The 12,422-nt window shown below is 36.7% G+C and overlaps 1 protein-coding gene across 1 annotated transcript in view; it reads left to right on the forward strand.

The window, feature by feature from the left end:
* Positions 1-7,110: 7,110 nt before the first annotated feature.
* Positions 7,111-12,422, forward strand: part of LOC126761121 (probable serine/threonine-protein kinase nek3) — a 120,330-nt gene continuing 115,018 nt past the window's right edge. Inside the window, exon 1 of the mRNA XM_050481585.1 lies at positions 7,111-7,293. The gene's annotated coding sequence lies outside the window, so the exon portion shown is untranslated. The remainder of the gene's footprint in view (positions 7,294-12,422) is intronic.

Consider the following 12,422-nt stretch of genomic DNA (forward strand, 5'->3'; position numbering starts at 1 on the left):
TGATATAAATGAACAACATGACGTCCTGAATCGATTTAGCCACGACCGTCTGTCCATCCGTCTGTCTGTCTGTGTATACGCGAATTAGTCTCTCAGTTTTTAAGATATCAATCTGAAATTTCGGTCACGTAATAGCAGTCATCCAAACCAAACGATCGGAGTCAAGCTCTTGTAAGGAAGCTTTTGTAATTGTGAAGGGTTTACCATACTAATGTAAATATTACTAATATTATCTGAGAAGATTTCAGAATCTTAAGTCTACACAGATTTAAAAAAGATGTAAAATTGATAAACAGTGTTTAATCCTTAAAAATTCTACCACGCCGCTCCTCTTCCTTTTCCCAACCTCAGACCGCCTGTAAATTATTTTTCCCCTAATGTTTGTTATTTTATCTTTCGTTTCCGTTGGATTTCATCTTACTATGGATTATTTTTTTTTATCATTTTCAAAAGCTTCTGCACTACTTTGTATTATTTAAACAAATGTATACACGCCTGAAAGTCCCATTGGGAACACAATTATGGAGTTATATGCAGAGAATTGTGTAAGAATATTGTTTACCAACACTTCGTACACATACAATCAATGAACCAAATGTTGCGACACCACTTGCCATCAAGCGTGCAACAATTCATGTATATAGAGTTCAGCAACATGTTGCCGAGGTAATAAAAATTTAAATGATATCCATTAAAATCATTTGCATTTACTTAAACAATCAAGCGCATACGTATGCACACACGCAGCGTACACAAGCCAGCGAGTCATTGTCGTTATCGAAGAAGGGAAAGACAAGCTGTGAGAGTATGCATGTGTACACATACTTATATGCGCTGATTTTCATTTCACTTTTGAATAAATTTCTTTAACCTGCACGTTGTTGTCGTCACTTGCAATTGCTCTGCTGACTACGAACAAGAACATATTGCTGCCGTTGAATTTATATCAGTGCAAAAACTAAATAAATCGAAATTTAATTCGCCAGTCAACATTTGTCTGAGTATCTTCAGAGTTTGCGCCCAGAGAGGCACAATTGAGCACGAGACAGATAGAGAGTGGGTGTGAGAGCAAACGTATGAATGAGTTCAATGCGGTTATTTGGCCTCATCATAGGCTGGGTTAAGTGTTACTATCTCAAATAGTTGTACAGTGAAATGCCTAATAACTGGATACCCACCAGCGTTTTCTTAGTCAGAAGCTGAAACTCGAAACCATAATTCTACTGAGCTAATAAATGCGAGCCAATATCATGCAAGAGTGAATGAATGACAATTTTCCCATTAGTTTCCGTTGAGCCACCGCGAACTAGACGGCGCCAGTGTAAGTCAGTTTGTTTGCTGTGAGTATTTTGCGTATTGTTCTTGAAGGGGTTTTATACAGTTACAAATTTCAAAAAATCGATTTTTTTTTATTTTTTTTTCTTAAGGTAAATATATTTTAGACTACTTACAGAAAATTTCATATCGTTCCGGTGAATATTTTCGAAGTTACACGCAAATTTCAAAAGGCGTTTGAGAGCGTCTGGTAGTATTCCAAACTTTAAATAATTAGTCGAAGACTTTTTCTAACCGATAAATATTTTTTTACAAACAATTTAAGACCGAAATTCTGGTCAAAAATCGATTGTTTTTGTATTTGCTTTTTCCTTCGATTAAATACTAGATTCAACATTACTTTAACGAAATCTGTTTGGTTTTTAATTTCAGAGGATCCAATTCAGAGATATAGTGGTCACCGAAAACCGTCTTTTTGGGAGGAGCTCCCGGAGATCAGCTGGTTTTCCTTTCAAAATAAATATTTTTACTAATATTAAATCTTAAAATACAGTTAGAAGGTACCATAACATGTGTACAAATTTTTTAACCAATAAATTTAAACGTTTTCTCAGAAAAAGTTCTCGAAAAATTCCCTTTTTTTCGGTCTTCTAACTGCATATAGCCCATGAAAAATACTGTCGTAGAAGTCCACAAATTAATAAGAATTAAAAAAATGGGAACTGGAAGTTGTACACAATTTTGTTAGCACAATTTATGAAATCTTTTCCGTTTATCAGAGATAATTTGAAGGAAATATTATCAAAAGATTGTCTTATCCGGTTATTGCAACATATTCATGTCCGGTTATAGGAATTGATTTTGTAATAAAAATATTAATGAAAACGTTGTGCTCATCATATTTATACGGTTATGGGAGGCGTCCGGCTATAAGGACTGTCCGTTATGCGAAATTTCAGCTACAAATATAACAACAGCAATAACAACTTTATAAACCTGGCTATAATCAAACGGCCCCAATTAATCAATACAAAAAGGCGAGTAATTAAGTACAGCTAATTTATATGAATCTGCGTACCCACATCCATTCTTACACATGCATACATACTATGCATATGTATACATATGCTTAAAAAATATGTTTACAAAATGTTTTCCAATATGTTTGTTGAGAGTATATATGTATATATAAAGTTGATGTCTGTGATATTTAGAGGACAAATTTTGTTATATGACCAATTTTTGTCAAATTTTGTCGAATTCAGTGGGTCGGGTCCTGAGATATGAGACCAAAAAGTAGGCCCATCGGCCAATTTTCACACCAGTTCTCATAAATTCTCTTATGCTATGTGGTGGTAAAATTTAATGTCTCTGGCGTGATTAGTTATTGATTTACTGCGCTTTTAGTAATTTTCAACATTACCGTTATATGGGTAGTGAGCGTGATTATCTTCCGGTTTCATTCATTTTCACACTGTTGGTAGAAGTTCGTAAGTATTTGCATTTAGCAAATTTGGTTTTTGTATCTTTAGTGATCCAGGAGATATGAGCATTAAACTTATTAGAGGGTGGGGCCCTCTTGCTACTGCGATCCCCTGTGCCAAACTACAGCTTTATATCTAATTTAGCGCTTAGTTATGGCACTTTATAGGTTTTCGGCTAATGGCACATTATGGGCGTGGCAGTTGTACGATTTCGTCCATCTCCGAAATCGTACATTTTTTTTCTAAGGAACCCACATACCAAACATTCATTAAGATATCTCAATTTTTACTCAAGTTGCAGCTTGCTTGGACGTCATCCTGACCATTTTAATATATCTTTATATATAAAAAGTACATGTCACGTTGTTTGTCCGCGATGGACTCCTAAATAATTGAACCGATTTTAGTAAAATTTAGCACACTGTGTCCAGTTTGAATCAACTTAGAAGACAGGATAGTAAAAATAATTCATAAATAAAAAAATACCGTGAAAGCTCTATTAAATGGACACTCGATTAAGCGGACATCTCCATTAACCATGCACGTTTATTTAGTACAATCTATTAAGGGGACAACTCTATTAACTGGTCATAAAGGCTGGTAACCAGACATTGAGAAAGCAGCCTCAAATACGTTACTTTTTCCATTGAAATTTATTTGAATGAACAAATTCAAAATTAAAACTCAAGCACAATCTCTTGGATTCTTACACCGACAAAAAGGTTTTCGCTTTTATTTGTAAATAAAATTTTCACTGTATTGAATAGTTTATTATATGAATAATAGTATAAAATGTATACCACAGCAACGCGTGGCTGGATCCCCTAGTATTATATATACTTAGTACAACCCTTTATCTTAGTGTTAGGTGATACGTACAACCGTTAGGTTAGGTTATACTCTGTATCAACAGGTTGCTGAGTATAAACATATTTCATTATATAACGGTAAATTCAATTTATTAGTTGCAAAAAATTAATAATCGGGTTCTAAAAGAAATAATATATCTAAGACCTATATATACGAGTATATGTATTTAATATACCAATAATCAATCCCTCCCGCTATATTGGGAATTGTAGTTGTATATATGTATGTACATACACATGTATGTATGTATTTACTTATAGTAAAAGTACAGAGCATATTAGAAAATATTAAAATTCTATGGATATTGTATAAAATTATAGGAACAGTTGACTTAAACAACAAAATATGTGTTATATCGGGTGATTTTTTAAGAGCTTGATAACTTTTTTTTAAAAAAAAACGCATAAAATTTGCAAAATCTCATCGGTTCTTTATTTGAAACGTTAGATTGGTTCATGACATTTACTTTTTGAAGATAATTTCATTTAAATGTTGACCGCGGCTGCGTCTTAGGTGGTCCATTCGGAAAGTCCAATTTTGGGCAACTTTTTCGAGCATTTCGGCCGGAATAGCCCGAATTTCTTCGGAAATGTTGTCTTCCAAAGCTGGAATAGTTGCTGGCTTATTTCTGTAGACTTTAGACTTGACGTAGCCCCACAAAAAATAGTCTAAAGGCGTTAAATCGCATGATCTTGGTGGCCAACTGTCCATCCCGAAAAATGCACTGTTTGGTGTGGTTTGTACGCTGGTGGAATCATTGGACCGTATTTTTTCAAAGATGCTGTTGGACGCAACGTTACGGTGAATGGCGATCGCTATCGTTCGATGCTAACAAACTTTTTGTTGCCAAAAATGGAAGAACTGAACTTGGTTGACATGTGGTTTCAACAAGATGGCGCTACATGCCACACAGCTCGCGATTCTATGGCCATTTTGAGGGAAAACTTCGGAGAACAATTCATCTCAAGAAATGGACCCGTAAGTTGGCCACCCAGATCCTGCGATTTAACGCCTTTAGACTATTTTTTGTGGGGCTACGTCAAGTCTAAAGTCTACAGAAATAAGCCAGCAACTATTCCAGCTTTGGAAGACAACATTTCCGAAGAAATTCGGGCTATTCCGGCCGAAATGCTCGAAAAAGTTGCCCAAAATTGGACTTTCCGAATGGACCACCTAAGACGCAGCCGCGGTCAACATTTAAATGAAATTATTTCAAAAAAAATGTCATGAACCAATCTAACGTTTCAAATAAAGAACCGATGAGATTTTGCAAATTTTATGCGTTTTTTTTTTAAAAAAAATTATCAAGCTGTTAAAAAATCACCCGATATCTCTATCTTTGAATTTTTATGAACGTCTTTATTAAAAAAATTGTTCTTTTACCAAAGAACTGCGTCCAGTATAAAGATTTCTGAGTTTCAAATGCACATGCTGAATATAATTAATTGCTTTAATGGTAATCACTTAATTTGTACGTAATTGGAAGTAATGTGGTGAACACATAGAGCGGGACAGACTGCAAACTACATCTGTCAAATATTAAAATACACACGTTCTACTACACGACTGCAGGCCGACAGTTGTCGTTCTCGCTAACTTCAATATCCTCCTATTTTTGCCAACGACAGTAGGACGACAGTAGAGTTGACAGTAGAATGGAAGATAGAAAGAGGAGGTAGAGTGGTGATGCCACTAATATGTAAAATGTAAAATTATTCACAGCTCTAACAAACTTGACGTTATTTTACAAATAAAAGCATAAAATAGCTATATTATAGCTCTATTATATCATTTGTAATAACAAGTGATAATTTAAAGCAAAAATATTTACCTATTTACTTATTTTTTGCATAAAAAATTTCATTTTGAACAAAATATTAAAATTTCATTGAAGTGAAAGGAATTAGTATGGCCACAACGAAATTGTGTACATACAAAATGGACAACTGCGTTGTTTTGTGTACATGCCGGCCATTGTGTTGTTGTTGCTTCTCAAAATGTACATGTAGTAAGATGAACAACGACGTTTTCAGTTCACTGTCGTGCTGCTACAGTCTGTCGCGCTCTATGTGTTCACCACTTAAGGATCAAATACTGCACGGATGTATGTATGCAATGTTCATTGCATACCCCTGCAAGAAAAAATGTTGTCAACGCGCAGAACAAAATTTTTATCATTTTCTTAAAGACCTGATGTAAACAAACGAATGCATGTGACTTTGCATCTTTCTTTTACACTTGGAAATTCGGATTTTATTTACTATATAACTATACTACTCGCATTCATGCCTTTTTCTTAGCCATTGCTGACCATAAATTCATCAAAGCGAAAAGTTGTCCGTAATGACTATAAATCTATCACAAGTGAAAAAATTATTTTGCGCAGTTGAAAATATAATTTTTATTTCTTGAATAAAATATGGAGTTAAATTATGAATTATGAAAAAGATTGTACTGATCCCTGCGTGCGGCTTTCTTCAGTTCTTTAATATTTCAAAATACCTAAATAAAAATGAAAATTTATAAATAATTTATTTTTATTTGAAACTTATTTAACTTACATATATTATTTTGGAAACACCTCTCTTTCATAAAAATGTATATTTTTACCACAAAATTCAAAAGAGTTATTGCACAGAAGCAGCAACACTTTTGGTTTTGGAAAAGTATAAAATTACATAAGTATTTTACAACTTCTCTAAACTCCTACGGAAGTGTATGCCGTCTCCTTTTGGCTTACACAAAATTAGCTTTCGAAAAAACTGTAAACATTGACCGTCATTTTACTGTCCATTTGACTGTCAATGGTGACAGTACCAAAGAATACAGCTATTTTATTCGCAAGCATTACAGGTCGCAGGCATATCTTTTTAGCAAAAAATGTGACGGCCAGCTGACAAGTAAGCTGCCATAAAAAAATGGTGGTGCATTGGTGAACTCATGAGCAGTTTCTTGAAGGAACAACAACCGACTTTGCAACAGCAACAGTATTGTAGCTCCAGTCACAGAGTGCCACAAGCAGTGCGACAAACGCGCTGCTAGTCATTTTCGACGTCAGTTATTATTGCTTGCAATCGTCTTCGAATTACGCACACACACGCACGCGCACAGTTACACTTACTACAAATGTGCGCAATTTGCAGTCCTTTTAGTGGCGCACTCAATTTGCCAGCTAAGCCGGCCGTGGTGTTTACTAACTTGTCTGCCACACCATTGCTTGAACAGGGCTGCATCTGCACGTTGCAGAGTCAATTTTAAACAGCTGCCACACACACTCTCGCAAGCAGACGCAAATACAAACATACATGCATTCACACAAATACTGATATTTGTTGTTGTGGCAATCGTCGTCATCATCATTGCAATTTGTTGATGTTGCCTTGGTCGTTGGCGTTGGCGGCGTCGATTTGTCATCGCTTGACTCGGAAGTTCGCCGTTCGTTATTTGCCTGCCACACAGTTGTGAATTGGCACTTAAACTTGACGTGTCTTTTGCTCGTTTCGGGGGATTTCTCGTATTATTATTGTATTACGACGACGATTGTTACTATTATTTACGAGCGCTGTCGATAACGTAACGCGCAGCATTCTGTCGGTAGTCCGCTTGTGTTGTTCATGTCGCCACATGGCAGGGTGAGGACATCTGCGAAAGTGTGGGTGCGCAGGTGAGTTCCTGAACGCGTGGCTCTACCGACTAATATTACGACAGATCCCTTGGGCTTAGTCTAAAAGCTATTATTTTCCATTGTATGTACATATATATATGTACATACATACGTATGTATATAATATGTATATACTTACATATTTTTGAGAACAAAATGATCCCAATTTGCAATCTGCCGTTAAAACTTTGTATATGTACTTGTATATACATTCGGAAAGTTCTTCAGCAATACTGGCTGGATGGAGCAATTCATATGAAGCGATTCAAGGTTTAAGGTAGTTTGGAAGGTGTCGATTTAACACTTTTTCAAATTCATACATCCATCGTGTATGAGTATGTAAATATAAGCTCGCGAACCAAAAATTCCATTCTTGTTTACCATTCATCTATTCCACAGTTTGTCTTTCCATTCGTGCAACCATAGCTCGAGAGTGAATAATTTCAAATTCTTTCCACACATTTTTCTCCATTGCATCAATTATGATCGAGTGTGACTTTTATGATTGTTTTCTTTAAAACGCTTCTCAACTGGTTCTACAAATAAACATTTTCGTATGTATGTGTGCCATCCGTTGGCAGGGGCAGCATACCGTCTACAAGTGTGCCTAAATTACTTCATTAACGAGTTTATTTCATGTTGTTATAATCAGGCATCCCTTCTGCACACCTCACCTCCAGGGCGTTTGTTTGCGGCAGCTTATGTTAGTCGCTCCAGTTCTACACACATATTTGTCCATTCAATTCTCAACAACCGACGCACAGTGGGACATTTTCAGCAAAGAAAGATTATAAGTGCGGAGTTGAGTCTCCCTTACAACATCCAATGTGTTGATGTGCTTCGGACCAGGTTGTACATAAATCTTAAAAACAAGTTTTGAAAATTTAATCAATCAAAAATAGTATAATTTTTGCTCATTATTTAAAGACAAACTGAATTAGAAAAGGGGAGTGAAATTGGCGTTATTTGAAGAGCACTCTGGGGTAAAGTGTCTTGTATCATAACGATATTATTTGTTTAATTTAAAATTTACTGAGCGGGTTTTAATAAAATATTAATCTTAAAGAAAGCGCTTTCAAACTTGTCATTCCTAAGATCAGTTTGAATATAAATACTGTTAGATCTTCATGGAAAGATATTACAAAATCAGCAATGGCAGCAATTAACCTGAAGCGTCTGAGAATAAATCTGAATTGCGGCGCCACTCATTACTCGGTGTTGGATTATCCGAAATGAATAGGTAATCGCTTTGTCCAGATAACGCTGGGAGGGTTTTCAAAACTCCAATTTCCCACTGTTTAGAAACTATTTTAAGGAAAAGATGAACTTTTGCAAAAAATCTATTAATTTGTTATAACAAATATTAATAATTTTGAAAATCATTACCTCTTAAATTACATATTAAAATCATAGAAAAAAAATTGTTATTTTTTTATACGTGTTTTGCTCAAAAACTGTTACTATGCGGCAACAGTGACAACGACTCGACTCCACCTATTGCTCTTCTTCACTCGCTCCCAATTCGTGTTTTTCATACTCGCCTTCTCTTGTGATTTCTCGTGCGTTCGGCGATATTTATTTGCTTTCGCAAAGTGAGCAATTGTAGGCACGTTTGCTGCTAATGATGCTGTTGTTAATGCTCGCTGTTGCAGCCACCGCGCGCTGTCATCATCACTTGATGTTATTATGGGATCTGGTTCTTGTTGCAGTTGTTTTGGGAGTTTGTCATACTCACTTTTATAGCTGCTTTAATGTACGAGTACGGATCCACTACTCGATACCACACTAAGTGGCTGCGCGTCACAATGCTCATAAATATGAACATATATATGTATATTGCTTTCTTTTATTTGTACTTCATGTTCTACTTCTTGGTCCTCATTTCCCCCTTGTAACACAACCAAGTTTACTTCCTTCCATGAGCTGCTTTCTTAGCACTCTGTGCTGCCGCGTCGACCGCATTTCGCGTGCTTTGCTCGTTAGTTTCTTATGCTGATGATATTTAAAAGGGCATCGAGTTCATGTTCGGCATCATCAATTATATTTTTCACTCACTACTCGCAGATGCCTTCTGCGGGACCCAGCATGCGCGTTAAGTGCAGAGGGCGGCATGCGGCAAAGTATTGAAATTAAAATTAAGCTGAACGAAAACAAGTAACAAAAGAGAATACACTCACTTAACATGGCACTTAGGTAAGCATGTATATATGTATGTATGTATGTGTTATGTGCGTCCGGGAAAATTGAAATTTGCAGAAAAACACAACTGTTGAAAGCAACATTTGCAAGCGCGACAACAAGCACCGTTATGCCTAAATGAGAATCTTCTTAATAAGCTACGAGATTTGCCCTCCGCCACCGTCGCCGACGACCAACGGCCCGTCAGCGGGACATGAGGCCAACAAGCAAATAAAGCAGTGCCACGATGACTGCACTTTTAATTAGTTCCTTAATTTGGCCACATTGTGAGTCACTCAACGCAAGACAGTCTAGAGGGCAGTAAAACTTAGCGTGGCGCGGCAAAGTGGTCACTCGAAATTCAGGGCTCAGCACTTGACGCACAGTGTTCTGAGCCATTCGTGCGCTGATTTCTTTGCATTGTCTGTTATGTTGGCCGAGAATTCACGGCATTCAATTATTTTAATTAGTTCAACGCATTTCAAAAGTGCTTCGTCTCGCCTGCCTAACTTGCCGCTCGTTTTAATTTCTGAGTAATAAATGGCTGGTTTTGCAGTCCATTAAATATTTATTCGCATTTATAAAGCAATAGCCAATAATACATACTATAAATAATGTGTAATAACATAATAAATGATGTTTTCAGAGGTTCGGAGCGCAGCCTTGAAGTTCACAGCGTTGTTGAAATTTAAAAAGTGAGTGGCGAACAATCAAAATTGATTTAATATATAATTATCGTAAAATTTATTAAAAAGTGTAAGACATCGCTTTGGACTCCCTCCTTCCACACTTTCATTGTAAAACTCTACTTTCTAGTTGCAGACATTTTCCCTAACGATAAGATCATCATCATGCACCAAGTAAGGAGTATTCGTTCAATACAGAAAGTGTTGCCTGGATATTGACCAAATTTTTCGTATTTTTGTAATAAAAATTTTGAATTCATTTCGCACGTTTGGTGGGAACTGTTTGCCATGAGCTCATAAATGGTCCGAGAATGGCTGGTCCTTTGTTCTTCAAACAACCTCCTGAAAAAAATCATTTCTTTACACCTCTTTCTAAGAGCAGAAGTTTAGCGACAGTTTCACCGTATTCCAGGCGACGTAAATGGTCGGTCGGCAAAATAAATGCTAAACACGGCAACGATATTGCTCTTGAGGACTCTGGGCAACACCGCTGCTAAGGAGTATTTTTGTTGCATCCGCGTTCACTTAACCTACAAAACTGTACACAATAACGAAAAGTATTTTATTAAAAAATTGGGAGCTTGTAGCATTTATTTTTGATTTTATGTTTAAAACATTTATTCCACTGCAAACCAATAATATTTAAATATACCTGATAAGGTGGGTTCCAATTCTCGCTAGTCTAGACATCTAATACTCAGTAATTAATAAGAATTTCTACATATGTGCGAATTGATACAGAAGGCGTTCCATTGTGGAACCCCGAAGCCGAATTTATGAAAACTAACAGGCATTTTCGTATGCAGAACAAAAAACATTAATTCGATCCAATTAATTATTTCAAATAGCACTCAGCAGCCATCATCTTTCTTCAAACGAAACAAACGAGAAACAGTTTAATCAACCTCATCAATTAGCTCCACCCGCTCGAAGGAAAGCAAGCGAACGAAAACAAAAAAATCGTTAATGGCAACAACACCAAAAGCGACGGCAGAACAATCTTAAACTGCAATTCATTTAGCGAACAATCCACCACCACCACCATCATCTTCGTCATCACTAATATTACCAGCATCTCCAAGCGTCAGCGTCATTATGGCTCTGCTTGCGCCGGGCACCCACGAAGCGAGCGCAGAGGCCAGCATGGCAGAGATCAAATTAAGAAACACATTATAATGATTGAAGCACGAAGTTCGAGTGGAAGAAAGGAATAGTACATACCTACAAACATAAATACTCGCACACAAAATATCCGAATTGAAATTGAACGACATGCAGCGAGCAGCGTGCAGAAAACGAAGTAGCCAAAGCCGCGCAACAAAAACCAAATAACGTAAACACCATAAACGCCAGTCATGTAAAGTAAAACAAACACAATTATAACGAATTAAGCCAAAGAACAGCATCAAAATATCCAAGTGCATGTTTGTATTTGAGAGTATCTGACGTAAACGCTTATGAGTTATGACTGGAAATAGCTGAGTATCTTGGGCAACTTAGCAACCAGCACATATATACATATAATATGTTGTATGTACACATTTCACATATATATGTGTGTATGTACTCATTTCATTTTCATTCAAGAGGGATACAATCAGACAACAACACAACAACAACAAACTACATTCATACAACAAGCATAAATCAAGCATCAAAGTGGAGAAGCTATCGAACTGCCGGCTGAACAATCATACAAATATGCATACATTTGTACATATGTATGTATATAGTATATGGATGTATGTATATATATGTATTTACTGTATAATAAAAAGTGAATGCGTGCATGAGTGCTGGAGAGGGCTGGAGAGGGCTGCGCGCCACAAGAGCTGAAACAACGGGCGTAGTAGTGGAGGAATGAGCAGACAAAAGCAATGCAACAGTGTGTTAACTGCGTCATAATCCATTATTGAACTACTGAAAATGTTCGTAATGCCAGGCGCATCATTAAATGCCATTGTCGCTGGGGGCAACAGCAACAACAATGGCAATGAAAGCGCTGAGCAACCGTAAGAATAAAAAGAAAAGGGATGAAGAGGCGCATTATGATTGCAGAGCGCAATATTGCCAACAGCTAGTGCACTCTCATGCTCACGACAGGAAGTGGACAGACACACATGTACATATGTATGTCTGTGTCTCTGCAGCGCTTTGGTGTGAGATACTGGGTTGTTGAGCACATGTTCTCAGCTACATAACCTCGTACCAGTAAAGAGAAATGTTGCTAGAGGCTAGTGGTTCTCCAACACCTAAATCAAAACA

This window comes from Bactrocera neohumeralis, chromosome 2, assembly GCF_024586455.1.
Source record: "Bactrocera neohumeralis isolate Rockhampton chromosome 2, APGP_CSIRO_Bneo_wtdbg2-racon-allhic-juicebox.fasta_v2, whole genome shotgun sequence".
Taxonomy (NCBI): Eukaryota; Metazoa; Arthropoda; class Insecta; order Diptera; family Tephritidae; genus Bactrocera; species Bactrocera neohumeralis.